General features: G+C 40.1%; 1 protein-coding gene across 1 annotated transcript in view; it reads left to right on the forward strand.

The window, feature by feature from the left end:
* Positions 1-1,061: 1,061 nt before the first annotated feature.
* Positions 1,062-23,236, forward strand: part of NLGN1 (neuroligin 1) — a 910,902-nt gene continuing 888,727 nt past the window's right edge. The window contains exon 1 of the mRNA XM_040349387.1: positions 1,062-1,429. The gene's annotated coding sequence lies outside the window, so the exon portion shown is untranslated. The remainder of the gene's footprint in view (positions 1,430-23,236) is intronic.

The raw sequence follows: 23,236 nt of genomic DNA on the forward strand, positions 1-23,236 counted from the left end.
GTTTCTTAACCTTTTTTCCTTCCATCCCTCCTATACGTGGTGCCCATCTTGCAACTCTATGTGGCCTGTATATTAAACCTTAATCTGTCTTTTCCTGAACATTTGCACATTAACCCCCTCATTTACATTCTCCCACTAAGTGCCACCTATACATTAACCCCTTTAACTCCTCCTACCTTTGTGCATGACCTGTATGTGCTGTATCTATAGTCCATTATTGTCAAGCTCTGTATTTAAATCCCCTTAATACCAGCAAAATAATTGTGGAAAAAACTAGCTCACCTTGGACGATCCTCTTTCCAAAAAGGGGTTATTTGGGGAATGGTTGTACTGTCCTGACATTTTTATTTACACAGTAATTAGGGATACAGTTTTTGGTATGTTTTCATTGATACAGTGAAAAAAAAACTAGCAGTTATTGAATACCAACAAAATAAATCTCTATAAGTTTTAATATATTATATAACATTTTGGTACAGCGTTGCATTGTTAAGTAATTGTCAATCAAACTATCACAGCACTGAAAATTGAAAAATGACCTTGTAATGAAGGGGTATTACAGGCTCAAGGGGTTAAGTTGGTCCTTCGTTTCCCTTACATTAAGCCATACCCCTTTTCACCACAGCTGCGGTTTCATTTTCTAACTTGGGCCCCCAAGTGCCCCAATGCAACACTGATCACTCCTGCTGCACAAAGCAATAGCGTGGAGCTAACAGGACAGGACAGGAGGCATTAGGTACAGTGTAAGTATGAAACTCTGCCTACTCCCAGTCTCAACCTGACATCATCAACCACACCTCCAATTGCCCCCTCCTCCATCTGATTTACTAGCTAAAACACTTCTCAGTCCTACAGAGTACATTATACAGTTTTTTCTTCTTTTTCTTTTGGAGTGCACTCCCATTAAAGTTGCAACTTCACCCTTTGGTAAGTGTCTGTAGCCACCTCTGGGTCCTAATACTGCACAGAGCCAAGTAAACTGCTGCAGAAGCCATATATGGGCACGGAGGCGTTTGCTGCTGCTCCTGGATGTAGAGACAAGAGCCACTGGCAGACCTGTTCATTCTGATAGCTATTCTAGGCATATATTCAGAGAGCTTTTCCCTCTCACCCCCTCCACTTTTCTCTCCCTGGGATTTCTCTTCTATTAAGCAGTCTCGGAATCTGTGGATTTTGGCTTTTGGCACGCTTAAGTTGTTTTCTGAAATTTTTTTAGATTGCTTTTTGGATTTATCTCTTTATTTTTTGGCTGTGATTGTAAAAAAAAAAGGAGTCTTGCTGGAGCTGCTGGCTACTGATGCTTCCTTAACAACAAAGCCTTTATTCATTTGAAGTGAAGGTACAGCAAAATGCTTCGATTCAGCATCCTTCCAGCCTTTTATTAGGCTAAGTCAAGTATTTATGATTGCTGATCCTGGACGTGTACAAGGTAAGGCAGATGTAAGGTGCTGCTGTGCTGAATTCCTCTACAGCCTCATTGACAATGCTATAAATAACTTTTGTCTGTTCTCTGTATTCCACGGTCATTTAATTGTTTCATTACATTTAACAATTGTCCAGAGACTTGCTTTTAATGAATCAATATGCTTCAAAGTATAATAGGGATTATCACGTGCATGCTAAAGATAATTAATACACAGCATGCTAAAGTCTTTGTGCTGGATGCCATTAAAACATAGAGCTTACACATTTACATCAAAATCATTTGTGCTAAAACTCAATTTAACATGCTTAAAATGATCTTCTGTATAATCTTTGATACATTTAACTGACGTCTTTCCATATTGTGTGTATGTGGGTAGCCCTTATGCTTATGTACTGTACATTTAATAGCTGGCCAGCTAAGCACATGGAGCATAAGGCTGGTACAGTATGTTGAACATTAATGTGAAGAATTTAGACATATGTGTAAAGCAGTTGGTGCCTGCTAAGTGCAAGTCAAGCGAGGGCAAGTTATGTCAGCAAATGTGCCTTTCTTATAGAAAAACCATGCTGCATGCTTGTTCATCCCTGGTAATACACCACATGAACTAGCCTTCACTGTCTTCTATTGTTTTCGAAAACTGCTAGATACTGCTATGTCCTTTCTGGTACTACCATCTGTTCTCTCCTTGAATGTTTCCTGAAAAGGCTAGTGTATAAATGAAAACTTGAAACTCCATTAGGGTTATTATTCGCTAGGAGTGGAAGAGTTAAATGACTTCTACTCCAAAATCATACTGATGGACTATATTGGGAATTTCTTATTCAGCTCATATCTGCAGTGTTTTTGTTCTGACAGTTTGTCGGCTTAACTCTTTTCTACTCAAAATCTTAAATTCATATGCATGGAACACTTGGGTATTCTGCAGACAAGCCATAGAAAGTGTGGATGAGAGTTTGAGAACATTAAGCATGATGTAGGAGGGAAAAAATACGTAGTGTGATCTCATTGAGATGTATGAATTACACAATGTTGGACATTTGCTGCTCTGACCTCTTATATGTGACACAGTGTCTGCTTGAACAAAGCTGTCCCATTAATAACCAGCAATAGCAAATTTAACTGTGATTAATGGAAGTGTTACATGCTGGAAAATATATATTTGTAGTAGTCAACATTTTTATTATTTAATTAATATATATTTACTGTACAGAGTTCAGTCCAGTTCAGTGTTTGAGATAGATAATGCACAAGAAGATGACCTAAATGTAACAATAATGTAGAAAGATGTAAAGTAGTAAAGTAATGCCTTGTACACACAATAGGAATTTCTGATGAAAAAAGTCTGATGGAATTTTTTCATCAGAAATTCCTATCGTGTTTGGGGCCCACAGGATTTTTTTTTCGTCGGATTTTGAAAATAGAACATGTTTTATTTTTTTCTGATGAAAAAAAATCCTATGGGAAATTCCGATCATCTGTGTGGACCTCCGACGGAGAAAAAAAACATGCATGCTCAGAATTAAGTCGATGCATGCTCAGGAGCATTGAACTTCATTTTTCTCGGCTCATCGTAGTGTTTTACGTCACCGCGTTTTGTACGGTCAGAATTTAGTCTGACAGTGTGTATGCAAGACTGATGGAAGACAGCTTGAACGGAATTCTGATAGAAAATTCCATCAGATTTTAGCCCATAGGAAATTCCTATCATGTGTACAGGGCATAAGACTTGGGTATATGCAAAGTTAAACATATAACTTGACAATCCATGACCATTAACCAATTAATCGTACACTGATGTATTGCACTATATTCCTGTACAACTGTACAGTACTTGTGTGTCCCAAGAGCACAAGTGTCTTAATATAATATAAAGAAATAAATTTGATCACCTGGTATGTTGTTTAGCTTCTGTAATTCTAACATATGAAATGAAATGCATTTGCTCTTTTCTGTTTTTAATATATTAATATGCCCTCTGCTCCTGAAATTCCATGTTGTCTCCGGTATCACTGATATCAGTGGGGAATTTAATATACACTTACATTTTTTTTCAGCTTTTCTAGGGTATAAAGAACAGTGGTAACACAGTAATGTAACAATTGTAATGTACATAAAAAAAAAAACCCTTAAGAATCAATAATAGTAAATAGGAGCATTGCTAAATTAAGTTTTTTTTTTTTAACGATGAATGAATACAATGATCCTCCCTATACAAACGTACTGTAGATCTTATGTACTGAACTATTTCTTGTCATTTGTATAGAACTAGGGAAATGATTTCCTGCTAAATGAATTTACTTAGCTGAATGGTGAAGGCAGTATGGCTCAGTCTGTTGAATACCTCTGCTCAATACAGAACATCTTTTCACATTCACTTGCTTACTTCCAACAGGATGCAGCTGTTTGGGAAGCTGATTCTGCAGTTTGCAGTGTAATTTATCAAAGTATTTTCATTCCAAAACGGAGGCAAAAGTGGCGCATTTACCCATCTAAAGAACTATGATGCTTTTTCCATTTCTCTGCTGAAAGTGTAAATAATGAAATGCGATGATACTGTAATAGGTAGATAAAAGCATAGCCATAAAGCCCTCTAGTATTGCTTGTGGTTTGACCTTTTCTGTAGACACTGCTCACTAGTTCATCAAACTGTTGTCACTTTGTGTTTGTGGGAAGGCCAGGTTCTTCAACTCGTTCATCATTTTCTTTTTTTATTGGATTTGTAATGTGCTTACCTGAGTCATGCTTGAAAGAATATTATGCTTGAAAAGTATACTATTCTGACTGTGTACCTGCTAGTGCATACAGTAGTAAGCTTTCAATATCATTTCCCCCTTACTGTTTATAGGCCGTTGTCCTTTGCAGTTGCCATTAGATGGTAAAGTATTACTAAACCACTTCTGCATTTTCAGTGAAGGTGTGTTCAATGTATGGATGGTTTCATCATTATAGTCTACATACAGTTACTAATCATAACACTAAAAGTATGGCCTTCCTTGTATCCATATTAGCTGCACTATTTTAGTCTAGTCCTTTTTAACTCATTAGACTATTTTTTATAAATACTTAAAGACGTTCCCAGTGTAAATATGTATCAAACAACTTATTGACAGCCATTAAAGCAAACATGTCAAATCCATCCAAGTGGATGGGGATGAAGATAAGGCTTTTTTGTGTTTCATGAAGAGATTTTATGGAGATTGCATAAACTGATCTTAATCTGTATGGTCATCTTTTTTTAGAAATTGGTAACAGGTAGGCTTTCTTTGCAGAAGACACTCTTTAGATCTTTTCTGCAACTAAAAATTTACCCACTAGCAATTTTCTTTTCTAGGCCTCGTACACACGAGCGGTTTCCTCGACAGAATCCATCAAGAAACTTGGTGGCAGAGCTTTTTTGCCAAGGAAAACGGTTGTGTGTATGTTTTTCATCGAGGAAACTGTTGAGGAACTCGACGAGAAGAAAAGAGAACAAGTTCTCTTTTTCCTCGACGGGAGTCTCAATTTCCTCATCGTGTTCCTCGTCGGGCTGGTTTTCGATGAGAAACACGTTCGAGTGTATGCTAAGAAACCCGCGCATGCTCAGAATAAAGTATGAGACGGGAGCGCACATTCGGTAAAAGTAGCGTTTGTAATGGAGATAGCACATTTGTCACGCTGTACCAGTTCGAAAAGTGCAAATCGTCTCTTACCAAACTTTTACTTAAAACGCAGTAACATGAGATTAGAAAAAGCAGCCCCAAGGGTTATGCCAGTGGAATCGAACTTCCCCTGCCGTTGTATGTGTTGTACGTCACTGCGTTTGAGAACGAGGAGATTTGGTCTTGACCATGTGTATGCAAAGCAAGCTTGTCAAGTTTCTCGACAAGCCAGAGGCCCCGTACACACAGCCGAGGAACTCGACGTGCCAAACACATCGAGTTCCTCGGCCAGTTCAGCCCTGAAGCCGCCGAGGACCTCGGCGGGCCGAGAGCTCCCATAGAACAACGAGGAAATAGAGAACATGTTCTCTATTTCCTCGCCGAGGTCCTCGTCGGCTTCCTCGGCCTAAAGTGTACACACGACCAGTTTCCTCGGTAGAATTCAGCCAGAAACTGAATTCTGCCAAGGAAACTGGTCGTGTGTACGGGGCCTAACTCGTCGAGGTAAACAATGTTTCAATTACGACGAGTTCCTCGGTCGTGTGTACGAGGCTTGAACATACATTTTTGGCATGCCTTATGATCCCATATTAATTAACATTCAGGTTCATGCAGAGGAGTTACATCAACCCAAGTCAGCGAATTAACATGGCTGTAGACACCGAACATATGAGAATACAAAGGGAAATTTCATTGGTGCCAACAGGGAGACCAAAGAAGTCATATTGAGGGGGCATTAACCACTTGCAGACCGCCCTGCTACAGGATCACGTATATATACGTGATTGTGCACATCCGCCAGCAGGGGGCACTGTCTAATATTCACCGCAACCTGCGGTTGCCATGCACTCAAACAGGGACTAGCATTAATTTCTTCCCCTAGTAAAGCAGCAAACAGATCACATAAACACTTGTCAAGCACACATTTAACCATTTGATTGCACCTAAATGTTTAACCCATTCCCAGCCAGTGTCATTAGTACAGGAACAGTGCATGTTTTAAGCACTGATCACTGTATTAGTGTCACTGATTCCCAAAAAGTGTCAAAAGTGTCAGTTATTCAATCGTCCACTGCAATATCGCAGTCCTGCTATAAGTAACTGATTGTCGCCATTACTAGTAAAAAAATAAATAAATACAAATTCCAGTTTATATACCATAGTTTGGAGATACTATAACGTTTGCATAAACCATTCAATACACGCTTTTTCATTTTTTTTTTACCAAAAACATGTAGCACAATACATATTGGCCTAAATTTATGAAGAAATATTTTTTTTTCAATTTTTTTTATTTGATATTTTTATAGCACAAAGTAAAAACATTTTTTCTGTTTTCAAAATTGTCTTTCTTTTTTTGTTTATAGCTCAAGAAATAAAAAATGCAGTGGTGATCAAATACCACCAAAAGAAAGCTCTATTTGTGGGGAAAAAAATGACATAGATTTTATTTGGGTACAGGATTGCATGACCACGCAATTATCAGTTATATTGATGCTGCCGTTTTGCAAAAAGTGGCCTGGTCATTAGGGGGGTAACTCTTTTTGAGGTCAAGTGGTTAAGGAGGCACTTTGGGAGGTAAATGTGCCATAATGTGCAAGTATGCTATGCTATATACACTTGTGCACAGAGGCTAAACTAGAACCATCAGGGCCCTGGTTCAAGAAGCCAAGAAGGGTCCCCTGACCCCCTGCTGGGGCTCTTCCCTCTGGGCCCAAGACCCTTTACTTATGTCGCAAGGCCCTTTGTTGCAGTTCCGTAGCAGGACCCTTTCTCATGTTCTGCAGTGGGCCCCCTTCCCGCTGGCTTGCATCCACCCCATGGTGGGAGAACACCAGGGCCCAGTTGCAAGGGTGACCTTTCCTATCCTGGCAGTTCTGCCACTGGTGCCAGGAATTGTTATTTTTGTTATTTTAACTAGGGGCAGCAGGACCTAGGTCAGTCATATTAGGGGGTCAGGTGTAATTAGCTGTGATTTGTTGAACCGCATGGGCTCCTCTGCCCCTACCCCTCTTCTGGGACTTGTAGTTCTGCCTTATCTGGATCCCCTCCCCATGACAGGGGCACCTGCTATCACACAGCTCATAAACCAGTCATTCAAGGAGGGCATGGTGCCAACCTTGCTGAAACAAGGTATAATCAAACCAATTCTAAAAAAAAACACCCTTGATCCCAAAGACCCAAACCACTGTCGACCCGTAACAGGCCTAAATGTTTTCTCCAAGGTAATGGAGAAAGAAGTTGTACAACAGCTACAACATCATTTAGACACCCATAAATTACTCGATCCATTCCAGTCGGGTTTCGGTCCTGGTCACGGGAAAGAAACAGCACTGCTCAAAATATGGGATGACGCTCTAGAGGCCGCAGACGAAGGAGAATCTTGTCTTCTAGTACTGTTGGACCTAAGCGCAGCTTTTGATACGGTAGACCACGAATTATTGCTGATGCGGCTAGTGGAAGTAGCCAGAGTAGCGGAATGTGATTTATCTTGGTTCTCCTCCTTCTTGGAAAACCGATCACAAACAGTGAAACTGGGCCCTTTCACTTCGGAAAAATGCACGGTGTCATGCGGAGTCCCTCAGGGATCCCCCTTGTCGCCTGTTCTCTTCAATATCTATCTCCGCCCTCTTTTTGAAATCATTAGTAATCAGAAGTTACTTTACCACTCTTATGCAGATGACACACAACTATATTTTCGCATCTGCAACAAAAAGCATCATTATCTCGGACTAGAGAAATGCCTTTCTTTGATAGAAAATTGGATGACTAAGAGTTATCTTAAACTCAATGGCTCAAAAACAGAACTTCTCCTGTTTCACGCCAATCGAAAGAATCATCCCACAACAACATGGACGCCCCCGCCCATTCTGGGTCAAACCATCACCCCTAGCACCAAAGTCAAAAGTCTCGGGGGCATTTTTGACACCTACATGACAATGGATGCATAAATAGGGTCAGTAGTCAGCGGATCGCACCATCTGCTGCGCCTACTACGCAGACTCACTCCCTTTATCCCAAAAGAAGACATAGCAGTCATGGTGGGAACAATTATCAACTCCAGACTTGACTATGCAAATGCCCTCTATCTCAGACTCCCAAAGTACCAAATCACTCATCTGCAAGTCGTTCAAAATACAGCCGCGTGACTTGTGACTGGGAAAAAAACATGGGAATCAATCTCACCTTCACTGAGATCCCTTCATTGGCTGCCAGTAAAAGACAGAATCACTTTCAAGGCACTCTGTCTTACGCATAAGTGTATTCTGGGAAATGCCCCCCAATATCAATGCGAAAAACTAAAAGCTCACAACACCAATCGTGTTCTGCGATCCACCAACCAAAATCTACTCCAGATACCCAAAACCAGATACAAGTCCAAAGGAGAACGAAGATTTGCGGTCCAAGGACCCAGACTATGGAACGCTCTACCAACCAGCATCCGGTTGGAGGAAAACCACTTAGCCTTCAGGAGAAAGATTAAAACCCATATCTTCTGAGGGCCCAGGGAATGGATATCAAGCACCCAGAGGCGATTCAGTTTGCATGTGTTGCGCTATATAAGTTTCTCACTCACTCACACTCACTCACAGGTCCTCTGCCCCCTCCCACTGACTGGTGTATGGCTCAGGAACAGGACTCGACTCAGTGATGTGGGTGGGGTTACCCATCTCTGATCCTTTCTCCAATGACAGGTTCTCTTTACCCCTCCCACTGGCCAGTGAAAGGTTCAAAGATAGGAGGGCAGATCAGGCTCAGTGACAAGGAGACGAGGTTACCAGTCTCTAATCCCCTCCCCCATGACAGGTCCTCTTTATCCCCCCACTGATTGGTATGAGGCTCAGCGACAGGAGAGAGAGTGGGTTCAGTGACTGGGGTCGGGGTTACCAGTCTCTTGATCCCCTCCCCCATGACAGGTCCTCCTTCCCCCATGACAGGTCCTCTTTCCCCCTTGCACTGATTGGTATATAGCTTAGAGACAAAAGGGCAAAGCAGGGACATGGCACAGGGTTACAATTAACATACCAGTATGGCTCATGGGGGACAGGGGGGCTGCTGTCTGCTCCTCTCCCACACTACCACACCATCATATCTCACTCTCCACCTCCCGCCCCACGCCCTCCGATGCTCCCTTGCACCATGCTGGGTACTATAGATTTTGGCATTGGGGAGCCGCATGGGCCCCTTGGAGCATGGGGCTGGGTCACAATTGAGACCCCTGAGACCCCTATAGCTAAGCCCCTGCTTGTGCAACATGGCAAAAATATAACCACTATGATGCCTGCTTTAGTTGCAGTTGAAGTTGACTCTTTTCAATCAACCGTCAAATTAAAAAAACTCAGTAGTAGCCATTGTCATATCTGGGTGGTTGGAAACATGAAAGCCAGGCATGTTTTATGTATCTTAATTGCAGTCGTAAAACAAACTGAAACTGCAGCATGCAGGCATGCAGTCCATCTTTTGTATTCTTCAGGGTGGATGGTAAAGTGTTAATGGTGCCATAAACTACTGGTGGCTATGGGAAAGCTACCATGCATTTCCATCAGTACACATTCTGAGTTATTATAAACTTAACTTGAGAGCAATTTTTTTATGTAAATTTTAAATTTTTACCTTGTTTTTACAAAATGTGATCATTATTTTATATACAAATATGCAGATGTTCATTCTGGTAGCTCAAGTCTTGCTGAACAAATGTTAGGAAAAAAAACAATTATTGAAAAAGCTGCCTAGACACAGTGAACTCCTTTAAAGTGGTTGAAAAGCCTATTTTTCTTAAAATACAAAGAGGATTATAGTTACCTGCTCTGTGAATGATATTACCCTTACCTCTTCTTTAGTGATCCCTCGCCAGTGCTGTCCACTCCTCCCTTTCTTCAAGTGTCCCCATATCAAACCATATGTTATGGGGTACTCGTGCAGACATGCTCCTGAGGTGGGCTACGTGCATTCATAGATACACACAGAGTGGCTGGGCCAAACCCATCGTTCCCTCCACACAGGATTTGACTGACAACAGCACTGCTCTCATTCTGTCCTGTAAGAGCAGGGAGAGGAGAGATAAGACCTGCAACTAGGCTGTGTTTTTTACCTTAGTACAGGGAATGCATTATATTAGGGCACATATATTGAAACCTTGTGGCTACCCCTGCAGCAGCTGAAAGCTGTAAGGTGGGAGGTGAAGAGAAGTTGGCTGCACTGCAGTGATAGCCATAGGGCAATAAGGAAGTACAACCAGCCCTCCTGCGCATCAGTGCCCAGGCCCTACTGTTGAACTAATTGAGCCCCGGGCCCCCTGCAGGAGGGCTGTGTCTACTGCCTTATCAGCAGCCTTGACTAAGAATAAGTCAACTGCAAAATTTAACATTTTTGGTTTTGAGTTTAACCACTTCCAGACGTTGTTTTACGTCACTACTTTAAAGAGGAATACCCTTGTTATGGTAGCAGCTAGCTACCATAACACCAGCATCCTTTTCAAGAGCGGGCAGTCAGCTTCAAGATAAAAGTGGTCTCTGGGCGGATTCGCCGCAAGACCACTTTTATCGGCGGCGGGATAAATAATGTTTGAGGGTTCTAAGTAATTTGACACATCCCACTGCCTGTACGTTATGTTCTTTGTGATGATTTTTCTGTTTTCTATTTCGGGCTTTTTATTTTATTTTGGTAAGAGGCGTATGGGGATTAGTTTTTATTATACTTACCTAGCTGGATGCAGAATTGGTCTGATGCGGCATCAGTCCCCCCGTCAGCTGTAACACTGAGAACCTATGCATGTGAATCCACCAAAAGGGGCCATTGAAAGTTGCCAATCCCAGTATTGATATATCAAGAAAGCAGATATCCCCAAAGTGAGAGTTAGGGACTTTAAAGGCAAAAAAATATAAAAAATAATGCGAACAGTATAGTTGACTAAATGATATTATTTAATAAAGAATATAAAAATTGATAAGGTGTGAACAACACCGACAATATATGTCATAAAAACAACAATATACAATGTTGAAACATTTGGTGCATATTGGGTGTCAGTATTCTACCCGACACGTTTCGGGACAGTTGAGGGTCCCTTCATCTGTGTAAACTCAGAGATCCACGTCCTGTCAGGGAGAGAGGAAATTGATGCTGTGCCCCTTGTACATAGGGACACAGATCGGTCGACTCCCCCAGTCAGTCCCCTCACCCCACAGTAAGAATCACTCCCAGGGAACACATTTAACCCCTTGATCACCCCCTAGTATTAACCCCTTCCCTGCCAGTCACATTTATACAGTAATCAGTGCATATTTATAATTTATAAATGTAAATGGTCCCAAAATAGTGTCAAAAGTGTCCCATATGTCAGCCGCAATATCGCAGGCCTGACAAAAATCACAGATCGCTGCCATTACTAGTAAAAAATTATAAAAATGTCATAAATCTATCCCCTATTTTGTAGGCGCTATAACTTTTACGCAAACCAATCAATAAACGCTTATTGTGATTTTTTTAACAAAAATACGTAGAAGAATACATATCGGCCTAGACTGAGAAAAAAAAAGTTTTTTGTTTTTTTTTTAACCACTTACCCCCCGGAACATATTGCTGCCTAAAGACCAGAGTACTTTTTGCGATTCGGGACTGCGTCGCTTTAACAGACAATTGCGCGGTCGTGCGACGTGGCTCCCAAACAAAATTGGCGTCCTTTTTTTCCCACAAATAGAGCTTTCTTTTGGTGGTATTTGATCACCTCTGCGTTTTTTATTTTTTGCGCTATAAACAAAAATAGAGCGACAATTTTGAAAAAAATGAATATTTTTTACTTTTTGCTGTAATAAATATCCCCCAAAAATATATAAAAAAACATTTTTTTTCCTCAGTTTAGGCCGATACGTATTCTTCTACATATTTTTCGTAAAAAAAATCGCAATAAGCGTTTATTGATTGGTTTGCGCAAAAGTTATAGCGTTTACAAAATAGGGGGTATTTTTATGGCATTTTTATTAATATTTTTTTTACTAGTAATGGCGGCGATCAGCGATTTTTTTTTCGGTATTGCGACATTATGGCGGACACTTCGGACATTTTTGACACATTTTTGGGACCATTGGCATTTTTATAGCGATCAGTGCTATAAAAATGCATTAGATTACTATAAAAATGCCACTGGCAGTGAAGGGGTTAACACTAGGGGGCGGGGAAGGGGTTAAGTATGCCTGGGTGTGTTCTTACTGTGGGGGGGGGGGGTGGCCTCACTAGGGGAAACACTGATTTTCTGTTCATACATTGTATGAACAGAAAATCAGCATTTCCCCTGCTGACAGGAACGAGAGCTGTGTGTTTACACACACAGCTCCCGTTCCCCGCTCTGTACCGAGCGATCGCGTGTGCCCGGCGGCGATCGCGCCCGCCGGGCACACGCACGGGAGTCGGGGGCGAGCGGGGAGCGCGCGCGCGCGCCTCCGGCGGCGCGCACGCGCCCCCTAGTGGCGGCTATACGATAGGACGTATAGCTACGGGCTCTCGCCCAGGAGAGCCGACCTGCCGCCGTATAATGACGGTGGCTGGTCGGCTACTAGTTAAATGGGATATTAGTATAGCAAAAAGTAAAAAAATATTGTGTTTTTTTCAAAATGTTCTGTCTTTTTAGGTTTATAGCGTAAAAAATAAAAACTACAGAGGTGATCAAATACCACCAAAAGAAAGCTATATTTGTGTGAAAAAAAATGATAAAATTTAATTTGGGTACAGTGTTGTATGACCGCGCAATTGTCATTCAAAGTGCATCAGCGCTGAAAGCTGAAAATTGGTCTGGGCAGGAAGTGGGGTTTAAGTGCCCTGTATGGAAGTGGTTAAATAATATCAATTAGTCAACTATACTGTTCACATCATTTTTTTTTTGTTGCCTTTAAAGTCCCTAACTTTGGGGATATCTGCTTTCTTGTTATAACACTGAGAACCGAGCAATCAAACACCACTGTGAGCAGAGAGCTGGTGACTATCAGTCATAGGCTCTCTGCTCTGCCCCTTACTCACTGGAGCACTGGGCTGTGGAGGGGGCAAGAGTGGCAGGTTTGCTGAGAAGCGGATCTGTGTGCTGGTCCAGGCATGTGGGCGGATCTCTGCCATATGGTCGCAATCTTTCCCAAGCCTGGACTGGCGCTGTGATGTCATCCAACAGTGGGCTGAAGCCCTTTGTCTACTGGAAATGGGTCATAGGAGTGCAGAACGAACTGCACCACTAGATCCATAGGAGCGTTGGCTGTACCTCTTCTTAAAACACAAATGTAAACTATATCTAACATATGACCAAGGATTTAAATAGCTTTAAATGTATACAAGCTGTAAAAATCGAGTCCATTTGCTTCTTGCAATATTTCCTCCCAACTCACGATTTTAGACTATTGTATGGGTCATCTGTAGAGCAAATGTAATATTATTTAGTGATGGAATATTTTTTTCTTTTTTTTATATATTCTCTGAAATGATTTCTTCTTTTTTTTCTAATTTTTTATACTTGGCCCCTATTTGCACCTGCAATAAACATCAGTTTTAAAAGATGTGGAAACAGCATTGCCATGCAGTAGGAGAAAGAGCAATTTATTGCTTCTTTTTGGTTCCTCTGAGGTTCTTTGCTTTCCTGAGAATCTCAGCATTTGGAGAGATGGAAAGAGCAGGCATCAGGAGCTCAGACACAAGTGAAATAGACTGAGAAAAGGATTGCCAGATGCAGCAGTTATAAAAAGAAGAAGCATAATTAGGACTAGAGGAAATGTTTCTGTTAGGAGGGGCGGGTGAAAGAAAGCAAAATGACACAAAGCTATTGAATTGAAGTCAGAGTCAGCACACACATTGTATTCAGGCGGTGACTTTCTACAGAGCTGTCTCACATGAAGCCAGTTTGATGTCATTTCATTTATGTTTCAATTAATTTTAATTAATTTATTGTGGTTGCGTTTGAAGCTCTTTTTGCCTCATTTAGCTAGAGAACAAAAATGCAAATGTTGAAAAGACATGATCCAGCCACCATTATTTATCTCTTTCTTGCTGTTAGATAAGATGAAATAGTTAAATCCCAGAATAGCTTATGTCAAGGAATTGGAATGTATTGATCCTCTTCAGAGCAGCATTATTATATGGGGTGGGCAAGAAGAACAAGGAGCCATTGCCAAATACCAAGGAGTTCGGGACTTCATCAAAATCTTAATCAATAATCTTTTACAGGTCTTGAATCATGGACCATTTTAAAAATATGGCTCTCCTAATTAAAATTACTTCAGACATAATTCTTTTTTTTTGGACATTAGATTAATTTATGATAATATCCAAGCTGTGTCGCCTGTTTCTGAGTAGAAATGAAAGTGCAGGGGCAAGAATATGCAATTGATATGAAAAGGTCTGCCATGTGTTCTGTTAATTAATACATTGCCAACCACACATTGTACAATCCAGCTGGGGCAGCACAGTGGTGTAGTGGTTAGCACTTTCACTTAGCAGCAATAGAGTCACTGGTTCAAATCCCAACCACAACACCATCTGCTTGGAGTTTGCATGTTCTCCCTGCGCCTGCGTGGGTTTCCTATGGGTACTCCAGTTTCCTCCCACACTGCAAAGACATGCTGGTATGTTAATCAGATCCTGTCTATAAATTGGCCCTAGTATGTGTATGTGTTTGTTAGTGCATTGGGACCCTTCGGGGTAAGACCGCACTATATTAAGATACCTCTGAGGCCTTATACACACGACCGAACATGTCTGCTGAAACTGGTCCGTCGCACCAGTTTCCGCGGACATGTCCGACCGTGTGTAGGGCCCACCGGACAGTTTTCCGGCCTAGCGGACAGGTTTCCAGCGGACAAATGTTTCTTAGCATGCTAAGAAACATGTCCGCTGGAAGCCTGTCCGTCAGACATGTCCGATGGTCAATACGACTCATGGTTCCTTCTTCCCCACCTATCAATGTTGTTGAAAATTTTTAATAAAATAGTTTCTCAATTTTATCACATGCCTTATTTTATACCCAATATGTCATCACCCGATACCCATCACAGCACCCTGTCTCAGTATTACTCTAAAGGAGGCAGTGGGCTGGCTCTTAGGAGGAGTGATGCAAATATCAAAATTCTGTAGGTGGATATCAGCGGAGGTTCCTAGACAGACTGCATTTGCATGTAGACTCTCATGGAGGGATTTAGATAGCTCTTCAGCACAGTGAGGGAGATTTACTAAAACTGGCCCACACAGAATCTGGTGCAGTTCTGCATAATACCCAATTAGCTTTCATGTTTACTTGTCAAAGCTTAATTGACCAAGCTGAAATTAGAAGCTGATTGGTTACTATGCACAGCTGCACCAGATTCTGTGTGCATGTGCACCAGTTTTATACTAGGAAATTTGTAGAGGACAGCTGAACAGACTATAACAGTACCAGAGAAGGACAATAACAACGAAATTATAAAATATTGTTCTTATTACAAAGGTTAAAATCTATGAATAACAAATTGTTCATAAAAACACAAAAACATCATTTCAGTGAAAGTATGGTAGACCCTTCAGTCAGGCCTCGTACACACAACCGTTTTCCTTAGCAAAATCCATCAAGAAAAATGCTGGCAGAGCATTTTTGCTGAGAAAAACGGTCGTGTGTATGTTTTTCGTCGAGAAAACTCTCGTGGATCTCGACGAGAAAAAAAGAGAACTGGTTTACGACGAGAAACAAGTTTGTGTGTATGCTTAGAAACCCGCGCATGCTCAGAATAAAGTATGAGACGGGAGCGCACCTTCGGTAAAAGTAGTTTTCGTAATGGAGATAGCACATTCGTCACACTGTAACAGACTGAAAAGCGCGAATCGTCTCTCACCAAACTTTTACTTAACACGCAGTAACATGAGATTAGCAAAAGCAGCCCCAAGGGTGGCACCGATGGAATCAAACTTCCCCTTTATAGTGCCATTGTATGTGTTGTACGTCACCGCGTTTGAGAACAACGAGATTTTGTCTTGACAGTGTGTATGCAAGGAAAGCTTGACAAGATCCTCGTCAAGCCTGACAAGAACCTCGTTGAGGAACACAATGTTTCTTTTACGACGAGATTCTCGGTCGTGTGTACGAGGCCTCACTGTAGTATTACTTCTGTGTCAAGAGGTCAACACATTTTGCAAAAATTGACCACAAATAGAGGTGGTCTATCCAAGAGAAAGCATATCTATTAGTTACATTTCTTTAAATATGAACATAACATGTTTTGTGTTTTTATGAACAATATGTTATGCATAGATTTTAACCTTTGTAATAAAGACAATGAGCTAGATTCACGTAGCTTAGCGTATAGTTTGGCCGGCGTAGCGCATCTCATATGTGCTACGCCGCCGTAAAATAGGGCACTCAGACCATTATTCACAAAGATCTGGCACCGTACGTTGCGCTGGCGTAGTGTAACTAGGCAGGCGTAAGCCCGCCTAATTCAAATGTGGAAGGTAGTGGGCGTGTTGTATACAAATTAGCCGTGACCCCATGTAAATTTTTTCACTAACGATCAGAGTCACGTCGCATATACTCCCTAAGATACGTCGGCTCAATGCTTTCGACATGAACGTAACCTACGCACAGCCCCATTCACGTACCACTTACGTAAACTACGTAAAATTTGACAGCTGTTCCGACGTCCATACTTTAACATTGGCTGCGCCTCATATAGCAAGGGTAACGGTAAGCCTTACGTAAACGGCGTAGTAGGTGCAAGTACGTTCGTGAATCAGCGTATCTAGGTCATTAACATATTCTACGCGTAAATCTACGGAAGCGCCCCTAGCGGCCAGCGTAAATATGCACCCTAGATGCGACGGCGTACTAACACTTACATTGGTTGGAGGAAGCTAGAATTCAGGCGTATCTAGCTACCAGAATGGCACGCATAGATACAACAGCGCATCTTTCTACTTACGCAGCGTATCTATAGATACGCCGACATAAGAGCTACGTGAATCTAGCTCAATATTTGCTTGTTATCGTCCTTCTCTGGTACCATTATAGTAAGTTCAACTGTCCTCTATAAATGTCCTAGTATAAAATAGGGATGAGTTACCAATATAGTCCATAACTCTTTGTATTTGCACCAGTTTTAGTAAATCACCCTCAGTATATCCCTATCTAACAGGGCAGAAGACCTGAATATTTCAGTAGCACTTACAGATCTTTTCCTTTGCCCAGTTTGTGACTGGACTGTGCAAGGACATGCATCAGTATGATTAGTTCATCAATCTGCCCCTTTGTTATTTCCTAATATCAGCATGCCCCTTACACTGCAGAAAAACATGATTGGCTCTTTGTGCTGCTTCTCCATCTCCCACCTGATACCAGTACAAATGTAGGTACTTACACTGTTTGAATAATATTATTATTATTATTATTATTATTATTATTATTATTATTATTATTATTATTATTATTATTGTGGCATGAGGTCAGTTTTGGGTAAACAGGTAAAGTGAAATCTTTTCTTTATCCATACCACCTGAGATGAGGACATATCCAAGAATAATATTACTAGAATCCATCTACTTCCAGTAATAAAGTGTAATCCAATGCATTTGCTGGAATTCCTTCTACAGATGTTTGCAAGGCTTATGCAAGCTTTTTGCCTATAGGGATTTATCTTCGGGTTATCCACAGGTATCAAGGTAGTTCAGTGTCAGTGTGATAGTAGACAAGAATAGCAAAGCTTTTTCATGCATCAATGCCCAACTCTTCTTTATTTTCTCTCTTCGCACTTTTTCTTTGTCTAGTAAGATTAAATTCATACTGCTTTTAATTTAAAACCTAGCACAGTTCTGCACTATTTTCAGGCAATGCATCTCTAAAGAATGTGTTCATTATTTTGCTCATACATGAAACTCAAGCTCATGCTTGAATAAACATTATTTTTCTATGTAGGCTTAAAATATCTTTTGCATACCCATCTTAAACACACCATACACAGGGTTGATTTACTAAATTCAAAAAGACTGTTCACTTTGCAAGTGAATAGTCCTTTCGCTATGTAAATAAGGTGAAGCTCTGCTGACTTCCATTATCTAATGATGCTCAATCAAAAATACATATTTATTTTATTACATGTGATTGGTTATTCTTTTCAAAGTGCTTTTTCAATGCATTCACTAAGCTAAGGGAAACTTCTCTTGCAAAGTGAACAGCCTATTGCCTTTAGCAAATCAACCACAGAGAGTTAATTGGAATTTCAGTTGTTGGTATAGACAATTTATTGTTGACACATTCTCACAGCTGCAGATTTGATTTATAAGAAACAAAGTGGACCATAATTAGAAACATTGTAATTAAATAGGAACCAACTCTGTAAAACACTAATCAAATTTTCTGTTTTCAGTGATATCTTATTTTTTTGCATGCAGTATACTGTAAAATAAACAGCTGTAAAATGTTCATCCCTTTCTTCCAATGATCTGAAATGAGGAGCAAATATAGATACAGTACATGGGGAACTAAGAAAAAAATGCATATTAGCAGTACATAATTAATTTCAATGTTTATTATGGATACACTACCACTTGTCTATACTTGGAAATTATCCTTTTAGGCCACATGTACACTGCTGCTAATAAACGGCATTTAGGATCAGCTGGTCGTTTTTTTTTAGCAGACCCTGAACTCTTCTCAATGTTATCTTATCTGGCCATGTACACTGAGTAGTTTATAGTCATTTAGAGGGAATTGAGTTTAGTGTCATTTTTTTTAAAGCCAAAAGTTGTGTTCAGGACAGAAGTTTATTGATATTTGAAATGTCAAATGCTTGCAACAGCGTGCAAACGCTGCTAAACGTGGTAACTCACGCTTATTTGCTTACAGGTATTTTCAATGGAAATACATTTCTGACCATTTATAATGTAAAAATGCTTAAACGTGGCTAAACACATTTAAACGCACATAAACGCAGAATTTAAACGCGGCAAAACTGAACTATTTAACTGTCAGTTACTAGCTGTCAAATTCCAGTGTTCAGGAGAGGTTTTCAAATGTCCTGTGTGCATGAAGCGTAAATATGTCTGTGCCTTGTATAATAAGAATTATTTGAAAGGATTCACATTCAGTGTTGTTACTCTTTGTATGCTTATGTTTACCCCAAGACATAGCAGTAGGTGTTGTTTTAAGTGTTTATAGCAGGGGGAGGCAGCACTCTACATTGGTGGAAGGAATGGTCTATTACATTGGTGGACAGTGGAAGGAGTGGTCTATTATATTGGTGGCCAGTGAAAGGAATGGTCTATTACATTGGTGGTCAATGGAAGGAATGCCCTTTTATACTGGTGGCCGGTGGAAGTCATGCCCTATTACATTGACAAGCAGTGGCGTGTCCTTACCGTGGGACATTCCAGGGCTCAGGTAAGTAAAATGGGGGGGGGGGCTGGGGGGCCAGTGACTGAGAAGTGTTTTCACCTTAATGCATAGGATGCATTAAGGTGAAAAAACAGGAGGGTTTACAAACCCTTTAAGGTTATTGTATAATATATTAAAATTCATATAGTATGATCTAGTGCTATATAATTTAATAATTCATATAATATCATTTTCTAAAGCAAGTAATCTCCTGATGATTAATGGGTCATATTTTCTTGAAATACATTTTACAGCTCAGATAAATAGCCCCCAATGGATTAAAAAATTGAACATTATGTCTAAACTGCTGATAACACTTAACTGTATGAATACAGCTGGGCTGACATAATTTAAGTGATTTATGTGGAATGGGCTAACACGTTATGTACCATGAGAGCTGATTAACAGTAAATATATCAAAATTATGCTGTTTGAGTCAAGGGAATCAAAATTGCTCTGGTGTATGTTTGCTGCATCAGCAGAAAGCTTATTGATATATTTTGTATTTCAATTGAAAACAATAGTTTTTTTTTTATTCTTGGCAATTCTCTAAGCTACCTTTAAATTACACAAGAGGTTAAAGGCCTTCCAAAATACATGGATGTTCTCTAATAAGAAGAGGCACTTATTGGAATACATGTCAGAGTTTCTCAGCTTACAAAATTAACTTTAGAAAAGAGAATTCCATAGAGACCAATGGGTTTGGCAGTCATTGCTAGAACACTTTCTACAAGTTTCTTGATGTTTCTTAAATAAACTTTATCCATTATTTGTGTAATTAGTTTAGTATTATATATTATAGTTGTATGTAGCAAAATATTTGTACTATATTTTTTAATGACGCAGTCTAATAGATGTTAGGAATTCAAGGCACAACTTACTTAACCACTTTAAGACTTAAACTATTTTTTCGTTTTCAGCACTGTGATACTGACAAATATTCTGTAACACAACACATTACCTACATTAATTTTATATAATTGTTAATATAGCTACTGTTTCCTCTAGTTTCTTTGCAAATAAATAGTTTCTCTTAATAAATGTAGGCCAGTATGTTATGCTACGTTTGTTTGCTAAGAAATGTAATAATCTGTGTATATTTTTAAATTGTGTAACAGATATATAGTCTACAAACTATGGTATATGTATTTGAAATATATCAACCCTGTTGTTCTGAATGCCTATCTACTTTCAAGAGGCCATTAAATGCTAGGACTCCCAACGAGTAGAGTAGACACTGCTAGGTATTTAGGAGGAAGCATGGCAAATCTTTTGAAGTTGCATTTTTTTCTAAGTGAAGAAAGTAAATAAATAGATTTTTTACACAGAATTTAATTATAACAAGTTATTTCTCACACACAGTATAGACTCACTTTCTCAAAAACACGTTCCTCTACTCCTCCTGAGATTGCAGATAACATATGTGTGGGACTTTTTCATTGCCTATACGCATAGATGGGACTAAAATCCAAGGAACACCTTCAGGTTTTCAATGGCCATACATTTTGCATCTGATTTCCTGACTTCCAATCACATTTCTTGAGGCCCTGAAGTGCCAGGACTGGAGAAACACTAACAAAATTACCCCATTTTTTAAAGCAGACCCTCCAACATATTTACTAAAAGGAATGATGAGTTTTTTTTAAGATATAATTGTTTGCTGGTGAGAACTGGCATGGCTTGTGATAAGAAACCCTGTTAGCTTAAACAGGCCTAGAGAAAGTGGAACTGGTACAGTAAGTAATCAGGAACACTATTGTTTTCTTACATTGGTTTGGTGAAATATGGACTATTGTGGCTGTGATCAGGCACACTGTGTTTGGCTCCTCTTGTCTGGTGACACTGTACTAAAATGGCTAGTGATCAATGACACTGTAAAAAAAAGCTGCTGTTGACCATAGTTAGGAAACACTCTGCTTCCTCTCACAACCAATCAGTGTATGAAAGGAAACAGAGTGGTGGCTGCAAAATTCAGCCTTTGTTTAAATTTGTGACCACTGTGATTGGTCAAATTGATCATAAATACACATGAGCTCTGTATCCTGCTCTGTGATTTGCTGTGTCGATTGAACACAGCAAACAGAGTGTGCTCATGCACGCTTGAGAGCATGCATGAGAATCACAAAGGGGAGGCCATTTTAACCTCCCCAGTGGTAATCCTGAGTGTGCCTCTGGGTTAAATTTCTCTACCATTAGCGGTAACCCCGAGCCACACTCGGGAATGCATTGCAGAATCCTGCTCCAGTGTACTTACCTTGACACCAGGATCCCCCTGCTATGTCTGTGGGTTCTGTCTTCCGCTCGATGCTCTGTGTGCCAGGCTCTGTTGCCTGCGAGCTTCATGGTGCATGGGGGTGGAGCACGGCGGCAAATTAAAAAAGTACATAAAACATAACACATACAGTACACTGTATTCTTACAGATTACATTGCTGAATCAAATAATTTCACATCCCTTTTGTCCCTAGTGCTTTGTCCAGTGCCTTGCATGTAGTTTTATATTATATATATATGTTTTTTTCTGCCTGGAAACTTAAGATTGTCCATGGCAACCAAAAAGTGTCCCTTTACATTAAAAGTGGTTTTAGACCAGCTAGAAAACAGCGCTAGTAAATAAGAATACTTGTAGATTTGAGCAATAGTGTATTATATTATTTATTATTATATTATTAATATTTTTTTTTATAATTATTTATAGTTATTTATTATATTATAATTTATGATTTTGTGTTTCAAACATTATCATACCCAGGATGCCTACTAGACTCTTGTTTGGACAGTTTAAGTGTGTTATTACTAAGAATAGAACAGGCCTACATTATAAAATGCCAAATTTCTATGCAAAAAAAGTACCGATGTGAGATGCAAAAATCTGACATAATCATACCGCCAGGGTGGCTACACAACCTCCCACCCAAAGAAAGTAGCCACCAGGTGGCTAAAGAGAAGTCAATGCCTTGCCTATGCAGGAAAAACTGACATCATCTTTGGAAAAGGCAACCACTGAGCTTCTTATTAAAACCTTACCTGAGCTCCCTTGCAGCTTTGGCTCCAGCTGGCATGGAGATCAGCTGTGTTAGGAAATCAGGGGAAGGGTGAGATGTTATGGAATATTGCTTAGGCCCAAGCACTGTCACAGTGTAGTAGGTCACATGTTCTGGCTGTTGAAAAGCAAAACGCATCAAGTAAGCAAAGGTAGGATGAGCAAAAGGGGGTCAGAGGGGTCTTTTTAAACAACACTGTTATCTTTTCCTGTACTTTTAACCCAGACTTCAGCCAAAACCTTTCCTCTTTAGTTTTGCATAAAAGGGGTATGAACCTCTGTCAGATTTTTAATGATGTCTTATTTTTTTTTGGGGGGGGGGGTTACCATCACTTCTATTGTCCTATGATGGTGGCAAGTGGTAAAGCGAGCCAGAGTTAGAGGCTCAGCCATGGATTTACTGCCGTCTGTTTCATTATTCAAAATACTTTCCCTTTGTTCCTGGCTTAGTGACATCATGTGCTCCAGGGAGTAATGATGTGTCGGTGTGAAAGAGGGCGCTAGGGACTGGTGGACTCACTGATGAAGATACCCTCACACGAAAAAGGGGGGCCTCTCAGTAGGTCTGATATATTAACTATATTAAACACTCCTGTGACAAAAAGAATATAAAAACACAATACGATAGATAACTATATAACGACAATATAGTGCTAAATATTGTGAATTAAATGCTGAAAAAATGAGAAAATATAAATATTTCACGATCCCGTGAATGTGCACAAAAATGCTATGAAAAATAAATGAAGTGTCTCTCTTTGG

The sequence above is a fragment of the Rana temporaria genome, chromosome 4, assembly GCF_905171775.1.
Source record: "Rana temporaria chromosome 4, aRanTem1.1, whole genome shotgun sequence".
Lineage (NCBI taxonomy): Eukaryota > Metazoa > Chordata > Amphibia > Anura > Ranidae > Rana > Rana temporaria.